Source organism: Pinus tabuliformis, chromosome 7, assembly GCF_031772625.1.
Source record: "Pinus tabuliformis cultivar Carrire ecotype Pingquan chromosome 7, CPIR1, whole genome shotgun sequence".
NCBI lineage: Eukaryota > Viridiplantae > Streptophyta > Pinopsida > Pinales > Pinaceae > Pinus > Pinus tabuliformis.
The window spans coordinates 1,465,859,492-1,465,873,010 of NC_142293.1; the positions used below are offsets into that span (position 1 = coordinate 1,465,859,492).

Sequence of the window (13,519 nt, forward strand, 5' to 3'; positions counted from 1 at the left end):
GGCCAAGGCCGGGTCACAAGAGGACTATAAATGTTAGGCTTTTTTCTCTCTGAAATGTTTGACTATCCACATAAAACTTGACCTTCAAATCATACGACATTGAAAGTTTTAGGCTAATCTTTACCTACTTTAATGAGGCACTTCATACCTTGTCTTTCTTTATTGTCTTTAATCAAGCACTTGAGACTTCTTCCTAAGGTTGAGTTTGAAGAACATTTCATTTTTTACAATGAATTTGTAGAAAACATGATTTTCTAATTATAGAGAAGACTTCATATAGTAAGAGAATTAGAAATGTGAGCCTTTTTTATCCCTGAATGTTTGACTTCGTGAGGTTGAGTTTGAAGAGCATTTCATTTTTTACAATAAATTTGTAGAAAACATGATTTTCTAATTATAGAGACGACTTCGTATAGTAAGAGACTAGAAATGTCAGACTTTTTTATTCCTGGATGTTTGATTATTCACAGAAAACTTAACCTTCAAATCATACCACATTGGAAGCTTTAAACTAATCATCTCATATTTTACCTTCAAATCATACCACATTGGAAGGTTTAAGCTAATCATCTCATATTTTGGGTGCAAACATCATAGGTTACCATATCTCTTGTCAGGCTAGTCATCTCATGCTTTGGAAGCAAGCATCATAGGCTTCAATACCCCTTGTCAAAGTTTTACAACAAAAAAAATTATAACCATTTTTTTGGCTATCATTCTGAGTTTTTCCAATGTGTGTTTTATTTTCTTTAAATTTTAAGTTTAACTTTGTTCAGTTTTAATGCTAGATAATTTGTTTTTTTGAGAGTTACTTTGTTTTGGATTTTATTTTTGTATTTTGCATTTTTAGATTTATAAATAGTGTATAATTCATGTAAGCAATTTCTTAATTTGATTATATATTCATTATTTTAAGAGGTTTGAATATATTTAATATAAAGTACCTGGGCGATATCGAGTGTGGTTAAGACGGCACATTATTAACCTCCCCACCCCTGATGCGTTGTCGTCTACGGATGCAAATATTGTAAATACTCATGTTGTAAATATGGACTCTTGGTTAATATAAAGCTTCTTCCGGGGATTAACCTCCCCTCATTATTTAATTCATGTAAACAATTTCTTAATTTGATTATATATTCATTATCTTATGAAGTTCGAATATATTTAATATATAATTCATGTAAACAATTTCTTAATTTGATTATGTATTCATTATTTTAGAAGGTTCAAATATATTCATTATATATACAAGTGAAAGTAATTATAAATATATAGGTTTTCATTTGATAATATTATTTTTTTGTTATTTAAAAAAAAAAATTACAAACATTCAAATACATATTTTCTATCTACTCATCTTTAAAAAAGTGCACATTTCAACGGTCTATAAACCAACCTTAAAAAAATAGTAATAAGACTTAAGTGGACTCTTATAACTTAGAATGAAAATTTTACAACAATTATGCATACAATTTGCAAAAATTAAATAAAACTGTACAGAAATTTTAGAGGTCATGTAATAGGTAATTTAAAAGTAAAACCGTCTTAAAAAAAATTTCTTCCCTGGGAGGGAAACACTCAAAACCCTTTCTTCCAATTGAATGCCAAAGCTGCCGAAAAGATTCGCTATTAGAGCAGGAATTTTCAGAGACCGATAGAGACATTCAATGCATTAAGTGAATGTCTAATCCACAGTTGTGTGATGTGGTAGGACTGTCCAATATATGCATTAATTACATTGAAGAGTGGAATTTGTCAAAACTGGAGTCATGGAATACGTTAAGTGAATGTCTAATCCACGGTTGTGTGAAGTGGATGGGACTGTCCAATATCTGCATTAAAAGTCATGGATATGTATAACACTCATACCTTTTGGATGTAGTGTACCGTGACAGGTACTTAGTGCATATTAAATAATCTATAATATCGGTTGCCTTCGTGTATGGCCTCTCATATGTGTGCAAAGACAAGGAAAGCGGATTTTCACACAGTCGATTGTCAGGTTTCCACCAGTGGAGATTTCCAATATCCGGTAAAATCAATTGTCATTGATCTTCATGTATGGCTTCTTGTTGGTGTCTATATTTGTTCTTTCGCGTTTCAACAACGAGATGTGGTTAATTACATTGCAATCTCACATGATCCGGGGGTCTCGCTGTGTTTTTAATTTTGATGGGATTTAGTATTCTGAGATTATTGTGTTTGAATAAAATTGCATCATGGTTAGAAATAGTTTACGAAATAAATTGCTCACAATAAATATTTCTAGTTTTTTAATAAATTTTGAAGTTCTCACATTTATGTTTTTTAGGAAAGAATAAAAAATGCATATTATTTTTTCTCACACTTTTTTTGGCATTTTCTAGTGGAGTTGTTTTAGTGCTACTTTGTGAAAGTTTTTGTGGTAGGTTTTTCAGTTTAATTTCTCTAAATTCCTACAGGGGTTTATTGAAATCATCAGTTTGATGGATAACCCTCCACAATCCAAGTGACCTTTGTGTTTTTGAATTCATATACAATAAAAAAATTAATTTAAATAACATAAATCAAGATTTCACATTAATTTTTTCTTGACACTTGAAAATCCAAAAAATCACATTAAAAACAACTCCTTTTACAGCACTTTTTTCATAATGGAATTGATTAGAATTCACTGGATAATAAAAAATTTATATATCCACCAAATTAAATTATTTGTTTTTTATTTTATTAATTTGAAAATATAATTTACAATAAAATTATATTTTTTATTATTTATAATGTAATTTTATAAAAATTATATTTTTAATTATCTATAATATAATTTAATATATAAATTACAATTCAAAATTATAATTTCAACCACAGATTTAAATCAAAATTCATAATAGAAAAAACTGTCAAATACCTACCCTTGACAATAAAATTGCACAGCAAGTTGTATACGATCATTGGGAAATTCAATAACTTTTTCAAATTTAGAGGACGCCGTTGCAGTTTCACAATAATATTCATGTCAGACCATAAAATCTTAACCATTTGCATGTCAGAACATAAAATCTCAGATTTGAATATTTAGAAAAGAGTGCAATCGACTTTTTGGTTTTGAGATTTTTTAAATAATTTTCAATTAATATGTAGGCAATGATATCTTAAACAAAAGTTCGGTAATGATGAGCAATGAAGCTTCATGATCAGGAATTCTGTTTGATATATTATTAAAATCTTTTGGGGCGGAATAATAGTTGGCGGTCCCTAGCATTTTCCCTGAAGCCATACCCATGACGTCGCCTGTTTGAAGGACATCGACTGTGCGACAAGGCAGTGGCGTGTAAGGCACGGCCGCAAGTTTTCAGTGTGTGACTGATAAAATGGGTGACACCCCACCCTCTATATCTTTATGTTTAACACTACCTTTTCGTTTCACTCTATTTTATCGCTGTATTTTCATTTCACTCCTATTTTATCATTTGAATCACTGCAGCTTTTCAGAGAGTAAAAACTCTTCACCGTTCCATTTCTGGTATCCATGGCGCCATGGCGGGTTGTACCAGGGACTTCTGCCATTCAGGTAAGACACCTCTGGTGTTTTCTTGTAAAACAATTAGCTGTTCTCTTGGCCTTTTGTCTAATAAATATTTATTATCGCTGTACAGTTAGCGGAGGCAAAAATATTGGAAACAGTAGTACAGAGCTACGAATGGAATGGGTAGAATTGAAAAGAAAACAACGGTATGTGTCTATACCGCTCTGCACGTGGTTACGTTTTCGTTTTCATGTTGATATTTAGACAGTAGGCAATGAATGAATGGTTATCATAATTTTAACTGTTGGGGAGTTTGAAAAATAATGGTCGATTGAACCTTTTGTAGAACCAACATGGTCTTGTGAGAACCAACATGGTCTTGTGAAACCTATGAAGAACCATTATTTTTGCAAACTATGTAATATTAGTGTATATAAGTCAGCCATTGTGTGAAACCTATGAAGAACCATTGTTTCTGCAAACTATGTAATATTATTGTATATAAGTCAGCCATGTATGAATAACCATTATTTCTGCAAACTATGTAATATTAGTGTATACAAGGCACCCATTGTGTGAGTAATTGCCTTGTGAATATTTTGTAAAAAGACAATGAATGGTCGGCATATTTTTAGTGGACTAACCTTTTGTCGAACCGACATGCCCATGTGAAACCTACGAAGAACCATGATTTCTGCGAACTATGTAAAGTAATTGTATATAAATCAGCCATTGTGTGGATAGTGTCCTTGCCTTGGAACGAAAACGAGGCCGAGACTGGCCGACCGGCTTATGGGTAGTGGTGGACCAATCTATGTATCTATGTAAGGGCCAAATCATCGCTGTCAACCTTTTCTGGCAACCCCACCTCTTTTCGTCAACGACCTTCGATCTTCTTCCATGAATGCCATCAGATGCGGCACTTTTGCATGCTTTGGCGGCATCGTACATTCCATTCCTCCTATTGATTGTATAGAGCAGTTAAATATAAATTGGGTGGTTGAGATGCGAATACATGTTGGTTGAGTTGGGGGTCAATGCCATTCATTTACTGAACTAGGTGGATGTGTTCATTTATAAGTTGTTAAAGTGATGACATGATAATCACCCAAGCACTCAAAGAAAGATTAATCCCAATGCTTTAGCCCTTGTCACCCCTTCGATTGAGTGATATTGTCAAAAGAAAATTGCCTTAAACTTTCCATATAGAGAAGAAACTTAACCTTTTTATTCGTGAATAAGATGTTATTTTTGATTTCCCCTTTTCGAAATTTATTTAGTATCTTAGGTGATGTCATCATGCAATTCTCTAGTTGATATTTCTGAATGGATGTCTATCTTGTTTGCCAAAATCGCATTGTTAAGGTGATGTGCTTAGTCTTTTTTTATAAGAAACAAAAAATATTGTTAATGTACACTCTAAAAGTTATGTTATTCCAGGTCTTCAAATAAGTGTACAATATTATTATGTATGTGGCATGTCCATTGTGCATGGTTGAAGAATGTTAGAAATAAAGTCCAAAAAAGAGAACGAAATTCATATTTTTTTGTGCTTTAAGAGAAATCATGCACACTTGTGTCAAGATGATGAATATGTAAAAAAGATGAAAAGTTCTTTGAAAAATTCTTTGAACATCAAAAGTTTTTGGAATATTTTAAAACCATTTGGTTAGTCAACAAAAAAAATGTAAGCTTATTGTAGGTGGTTATAATGACTCTATTTTGCATGTCATGTATAGTTATTAATAAAAAACTAATATATATATTTTTTTACAGATGTGTAGAAATTTTATACAGTGCAATCAAGATACAAACAATGCAATTGAATCTCACCATTAGTATATCAATGAAAACATTGCATGTTATATATGATTGATTGGTTAATTAATGTGTTGTTGACAAATGTTGTATTATAATACAATCATATGCCATTTGAAAAGGTTGGACGAGGTTGTGCAACAAAAGACATGGATGAAGTTGAAATTATCTTCTCGAAAACAAAAAAATGTGGACCACTTGTTTGAGTTAGTGCAACATTTGTTTCTATAGATATGCAAAAATTTTACACCAATCAAAATACAAATAATGCAATTGAATTTCACTATTAGTATATCAATGAAATATATTTAAGTGAGAAGAACATTGCATGATATAGATAGATTGATTGGTTAATTTATGTGTTGTTGACAAAGTTTGTATTATACTACAATCATATGCAATTTGAAAAGGTTGCACTTGCACAAAAAAAAAACAAAAAAAATGTGGACCACATGTTTGAGTTAGTGCAACATTTGTTTCTATAGATATGCAAAAATTTTACACACTTCAATTAAAATACAAATAATACAATTGAATTTCACCATTAATATATCAATGAAATATATTTAAGTGAGAAGAACATTGCATGATATAGACAAATTGATTGGTTAATTTATGTGTTGTTGACAAAGGTTGTATTATATTACAATCATATGCAATTTGAAAGGGTCGCACTAGGTTGTGCAAAAAAAGGCATGGATGAATAGTTGAAGTTATCTTTTCAAAAATAAAGAAATGTGGACCCACATGTTTGGGTTAGTGTAACATTCTATTGTACACAAAATTGGTATGAAAATTTAATATTATTTATTATTTTATATGAAATACAACATATTATCATTTTGAATGCATTTGCAGAGTTATATGAACTTTTTTATTGTTACAATATAGGGACACACCTCTCATAACTTTCTAACTTGTTGATTTCAATTATTTGATGAACATGTTGCTGAAAAAACTTGAGCATTGGGAATGTTCCTCTAGCCATTAGCATTGTAATAATTTGCATCGCAATAACCTCCATGAATTTTTTTTCCCTTATTATACAACCAATGGGGATGTATCATTGTCTACACACACCAACAACATATTATCATTTTTAATGCATTTGCAGAGTTATATGAACTTTTTTATTGTTACAATATAGGGACACACCTCTCATAACTTTCTAACTTGTTGATTTCAATTATTTGATGAACATGTTGCTGAAAAAACTTGAGCATTGGGAATGTTGCTCTAGCCATTAGCATTGTAATAACTTGCATCCCAATAACCTCCATGAATTTTTTTTCCCTTATTATACAACCAATGGGGATGTATCATTGTCTACACACACCAACTTTTTTCTTCATAAATTATTTCATACATATAACCACCTCCCCAAATGTTCACCATGCCCACTCGGACCCTATAGTCATCCACCCTTCTCATTGTTTCAATCATCTACCCTTAACATTCCAATTACCCCTTAGTGTGACTCTCAACTTCGTACAATCGATGGGGGTGTCATTTTACTTTTTTCTTCATAAATTATTTCATACATATAACAACCTCCCCAAACGTTCCCCATGCCCACTTCGACCTTATAGTCATCCACCCTTCTCATTGTTTCAATCATCTACCCTTAACATTCCAACTACCCCTTAGTGTGACTCTCAACATCGTACAATCGATGGGGGTGTCATTTTTCACACCCAATACCTTTTTCCTATTTCCCTTTTAGCATGTCTTTATCTACCACCCTTGAACCATGATGCTTATATCCATCACAAGTGCTCAACCATCTACTCAGGAAGAGCAGTGTTCTCTATTGCCCTAGGTCTTCATAGTGAGAATGAGTAGTTGATCCAAATCTTATCAAGAATTAATGAAAGTGATTATATGCATTTTGATTTTACAACTAATTGATTATTACAACTTTTTTAGCTATATGAATTTGGAAATGCATTTGGGAAAGTTTAAGTGGTGAATGTCACTTATAGAGCCATTTTCGAGGTAGGTCATGATGTCACTTTTCCATTATGTCATTTAAGGGTATAACCTTCCATTATTAATGTTGAGAATGAAGTTTTATTTTGTAAAAAAGAAAAATGTATAATTGGACAAATTTTGAATAAAAATGCATGAATTTGGACTTGTGGTATACATATAATGACATAATGGAAAAGTGACATCATATATATAATGCATTATATATATGCTCTTTAATTGTAAAATCCAATGTTAAAAATTAAAATATAAAATAAAATTAAGTTACATTAGTAGTTTTCATAATCTTTAAATATTTATTTGTACTTTTTTGGCATTATTAATTTCTTTAGCTTTGCTAAATTAAATGAGTTATTACTAGGTGAATGATTTTTTTAAATTTTTGATTAAGGTAATCCTTTTTCACTTAATGTTTTGGTTAGTTTTGCTTTAATTCAATATACTACACTTGGTCGACCAAAAAATTCTCTTGTGATTTCTACTAAAAGATTTTGTTTAATTCATTATAGATCACAGAAGCTTGATAACAGAAAATAACAATATCATTGAAATAAATTATTTAATCGAAATATATATATATATATATATATATATATAAATATTTTATGTTGATAATAATTAAACGTTATATTTGTTCCATGTGACACCACAAATAATAAAATATAATAAAGTGATGTGTGTTTTATTATTAATAAAATAAAAAGAGCTGTTCTAGTTGGGTTTTTTAGGTAAAATTTGTGTTGTCTTAATAAAGTATTATTGATATAAGATTTATTGGAATTTATTTATCAATTGCTACTCAAAATATTGAGAACATTTTTAAACACAGTTTGATGTAATCAAGCAAATAATAAAATATAATAAAGTGATGTGTGTTTTATTATTAATAAAATAAAAAGAGCTGTTCTAGTTGGGTTTTTTAGGTAAAATTTGTGTTGTCTTAATAAAGTATTATTGATATAAGATTTATTGGAATTTATTTATCAATTGCTACTCAAAATATTGAGAACATTTTTAAACACAGTTTGATGTAATCAAGCAAATTAGAAATTTTCACAATTATTTTTAATATATTTATGTTTTGGCTTTTTAGGTGATTAAATAGTTCTTGAAGGTTAGATTGTATTTGAATACTTTAGTTAATGTCTTTTCCATGGTAAAGTGTTATAAACTATTATGGTTGTGTATCAATTAAATGAGTATGATTGTGTATCAAATTGAGATTTTATTGAAGAGAATCTAAGTTCTAAAGGTATTGCCAATTTATATATATATAACACTCTTTAAATAATATCAAGGGGTTACTTTATCTTGTTAAATAAAACAAAGAGTTTTCACAATTATTTTAAATATATTTATTTTTTGGCTTTTTAGGTGATTAAATAATTCTTGAAGGTTAGATTGTATTTGAATACTTTAGATTCAATGTCTTTTCCATAGTTAAGTGTTATAGACTATTATGGTTGTGTATCAATTAAATGAGTATGGTTTTGTATCAAATTGAGATTTTATTGAAGAGAATCTAAGTTCTAAAGGTATTGCTAACTTATTTTTTGGCTTTTTAGGTGATTAAATAGTTCTTGAAGGTTAGATTGTATTTGAATACTTTAGATTCAATGTCTTTTCCATAGTTAAGTGTTATAGACTATATGGCTGTGTATCAATTAAATGAGTATGGTTGTGTATCAAATTGAGATTTTATTGAAGAGAATCTAAGTTCTAAAGGTATTACCAATATATATATATATATATATATATATATAACACTATTTAAATAATATCAAGGAGACTATATGGCTGTGATTTTATTGAAGAGAATCTAAGTTCTAAAGGTATTACCAATATATATATATATATATATATAACACTATTTAAATAATATCAAGGAGACTATATGGCTGTGTATCAATTAAATGAGTATGGTTGTGTATCAAATTGAGATTTTATTGAAGAGAATCTAAGTTCTAAAGGTATTACCAATATATATATATATATATATATATATATATAACACTATTTAAATAATATCAAGGAGACTATATGGCTGTGATTTTATTGAAGAGAATCTAAGTTCTAAAGGTATTACCAATATATATATATATATATATAACACTATTTAAATAATATCAAGGAGACTATATGGCTGTGTATCAATTAAATGAGTATGGTTGTGTATCAAATTGAGATTTTATTGAAGAGAATCTAAGTTCTAAAGGTATTACCAATATATATATATATATATATATATATATATATATATATATAACACTATTTAAATAATATCAAGGGGTTTACTTTATCATCTTGCTTAATAAAACAAAGAAAAAATTATTAGATAATTAAACTAAGTAGTTATTGCAATAAACATATAAAGTGTTGTATTAAAAAGGTCGTGTTTTCCATAGTTAAGTGTTATAGACTATTAGGGTTGTGTATCAAATTGAGATTTTATCGAAAAGAATCTATGTTCTAAAGGTATTGCCAACTTATATATATATATAAACTAAGTAGTTATTGCAATAAACATATAAAATGTTGCATTAAAAAGGTCACGTGTTTTCCATAGTTAAGTGTTATATACTATTATGGTTGTGTATCAAATTGATATTTTATTGAAGAGAATCTATGTTCTAAAGGTATTGCCAACTTATGTAACACTCTTTAAATAATATCAAGGGGTTTACTTTATCATCTTGCTTAATAAAATAAAAAAAAATTCATTAGATAATTAAACTAAGTAGTTATTGCAATATTATATAGTATAAACATATAAAATGTTACATTAAAAAATTCGTATAGCTAGTGTTCTTTGCTGCTTAGTTTATATATATATATATATATATGTTTTCCATAGTTAAGTGTTATAGACTATTATGGTTGTGTATCAAATTGAGATTTTATTGAAAAGAATCTATGTTCTAAAGGTATTGCCAACTTTTATATATATATATATATATATATACTAAGTAGTTATTGCAATATTATATAGTATAAACATATAAAATGTTACATTAAAAAATTTGTATAGCTAGTGTTCTTTGCTGCTTAGTTTATATATATATAAACTAAGCATAATTGTGAGGGAATTGAATGAGTAAATTTAAAATATAAAAAAAATAAATTTTTTATTAGAGGGAAATAAATTGTTTTTAAATAACATTATTTTCTATTTGAATGAAGAATTATTTGGATAGTATTTTGAATTTTCTTTCCATTAATAAATTCCAAGTATATTTATTAGCAAAATGTTGTCCAAAACGAAAAGAGAAAAAACACCTGTGTTAAAATTAGAACATTCTACTTGAAAAAAATCTATCATGTAGCCCATTGTACCATTGAATTTATTGAGTATGAGTGAATAGGGTAGATTAATTATTGTAGTGTGAAATTGACCCATTTTTCCAAAGAATGTGTCGTGTAGTGGACTATGCCATAGATGTAGATAAAGTAGTATTCTTGTAACCCTACAATCTTGAAGTTATTTGATGTTTTTTGCCTTAAATGCTTTTATTGGTCAATTGCTTTTGTAGTTGAATTATTATAATTGCCCAATCCATCAAAATGGTTGCTATGTTGGTTGACTTGTTTAATAAAAATTGAATATAAAAACCTACGAGCATTTCCCAATCCATCAAAAGATTTCGATTTCTTTCCAAAATGACGTAATTATATATTAATCTATATTCACAACTAGTTTTACCTTGCACAAGCTTATACACCATAAGCCTATATAACTCTCAATTTGTTTAACCTAATTATGACTCGAGCAACATGACAAGGAACAAAGCATATCATAAATTTATTTTAATCCAATATTAATTAAAAATTGAAAAAATTAAACATTTTAAATTATAAATACGTTGATATATGTAAATTTTTTACCTTACACAAGTTTATACACCATAAACCTATATAAGTCTCAATTTGTTTAACCTAATTATAACTTGAGCAACATGACAAGGAACAAAGCATATCATAAATTTATCTTAATCCAATTTTAATTAAAAATTGAAAAAATTAAATATTTTAAATTATAAATTCATTGATATATGTATATATATAATTAATGTATAAAAGTATATTATTATTATTAAAACTATATTAACATAAATTTGTTTTAATAAAAAATAGGAAATTCAAATTTGTATAAAACCTATTAATGATTGCAAAAATAAAACATTTAGATCTAAAATCACTAAAATCTTTGAAATTAAACTAATTATTATAAACAATTAGAAAAGTTTTGGGTTACGAGTGTTTGTGTTAAGACTTTAGATGTCAGAGTTATATCAATATTCACTATGTAAGTTATAACAATATGCATCATTGGTTTTGATAAGAAAAGTTGATTGCTCTCTCCATTTTCATCATTGAAAAAATTATTCTTTTGTGTAAATAGGCATGGAATATTTGATATTAGTTGATGGATTATTTCTTGTTAATATTAGCTGGTTGATTATTACTCTAATCATATGAATAGTAGATGTGATTGTCATAGCAAATGAATTCACAGCTAAATATTCATCACTGACATGGCTAATTGTATATCACTAAAAACATTACAATGTTAAATGTAAGCTAATCAATATAAATGAATTAAATTATTAATAAATAAAAACAAATATATTTTTTTATCTCTAAATTAAAACTAATTTAGCTCCATCATGTTAATAAATAATAATTATAAAATGTTACTTAAAAAATATGAAATTTCATACTTTATAGCCCATAAAATCATATTTTTATATAAATGATAAATTTTGTTCACAAAATATGAGAGGAAAGGATCATTCCCTCAAAACACTTGCTAATAGGGTTGGGTCCCACTAAGCTTTTAATAAAAACACGCGAATCAATTATTAAAACATAATAAATTATTTAAAATCATGAAATTACTTGGCAAACCAGTGAAGCAATAAATTATATTAGCATTGGAAACAAGTCATGAATCTATACATGGATGTTAAAGACAAACCAACCGAGACTGAAACAACGCTACAAACCATATCTATTGTGAATAAATGTGTTGTTGGATTAAGAAAATTTGCCTCCAATAGAGGTACATTAAACAAAAGTATGAAAAATATTTATGAATGATTATATATTATGGACTATATTAAAATTGGTGAATGGCGTGAAAATACATGGCTCATGTGATTAATATTAGAAATCTACATGCACATTAACAATATGATAAGGGAAGGACAAAAGTATGAAAAATATTTATGAATGATTATATATTATGGATTATATTAAAATTGGTGAATGGCGTGAAAGTACATGGCTCATGTGATTAATATTAGAAATCTCCATGCATATTTACTGAATGATTATATATCATGGACTATATTAAAATTGGTGAATGGCGTGAAAATACATGGCTCATGTGATTAATATTAGAAATCTCCCTTGTAGGCCCCAGCGAACCGGTGCAGAGGATCCAGCTCTCCGCCCCGGACACCCGCAAGCACTTCAGGGGCAAGGAGGAGGACGAACTGCATACCACTGACGATGAATAACTCGACCTGTTGTTCGCTCTTAGTCGCTGGGAAGGGAAAGTTTTCTCTGTTTTCACTCATTGTCATCTTGTATGTGTTTGGACTCGGTCCAGATCTCAAAATCTATGTGTCGGCTATCGATATGTTTTAGGTGTCGGTCTTGTGCAATGTCATGTGTCGTTATGCTAGTTTGTCATCGCTTCCAATTTTTGTCATGTTTAAACTTGGGCAAATTGTCATTCTCTCGACAGGAATTACAGGGCTAAGGCCCTGTTGTAACACTGATGATGTAATTTTTGACTTTTTGTAATATAATAGAATAGTCTGATTCAGAAAAAAAAAAACAAAACAAACAAAACAAACAAACAAACAAACAGTATGATAAGGGAAGGACAAAAGTATGAAAAATATTTATGAATGATTATATATTATGGACTATATTAAAATTGGTGAATGGCGTGAAAATACATGGCTCATGTGATTAATATTAGAAATATCCATGCATATCTACTGGGTGATGAAGAGATTATTGGCTAAAGCCTTGGAACACTCTGCAACAGAGATGGCAGAACTGGCGCAAGGAATCCCCAACCTAAGGAGGGAGCTGAGGATTCTTCAGATTACATTGGAGATGCAAGAAAAGAAGCTGGAGGAAATTCAGCAAATGATAAGGGAAGGACAACAGGGTGCCAACAGGGAGACAAAC

General features: G+C 28.8%; 1 long non-coding RNA gene across 1 annotated transcript; it reads left to right on the forward strand.

Moving 5' to 3' along the window:
- Positions 1 to 3,409: 3,409 nt before the first annotated feature.
- On the forward strand, positions 3,410 to 13,053 carry LOC149253316 (uncharacterized). Its single transcript, XR_016266192.1, has 3 exons — positions 3,410 to 3,553; positions 3,639 to 3,714; positions 12,731 to 13,053. It is a non-coding gene; the product is annotated as an uncharacterized LOC149253316 (long non-coding RNA).
- Positions 13,054 to 13,519: the final 466 nt, after the last annotated feature.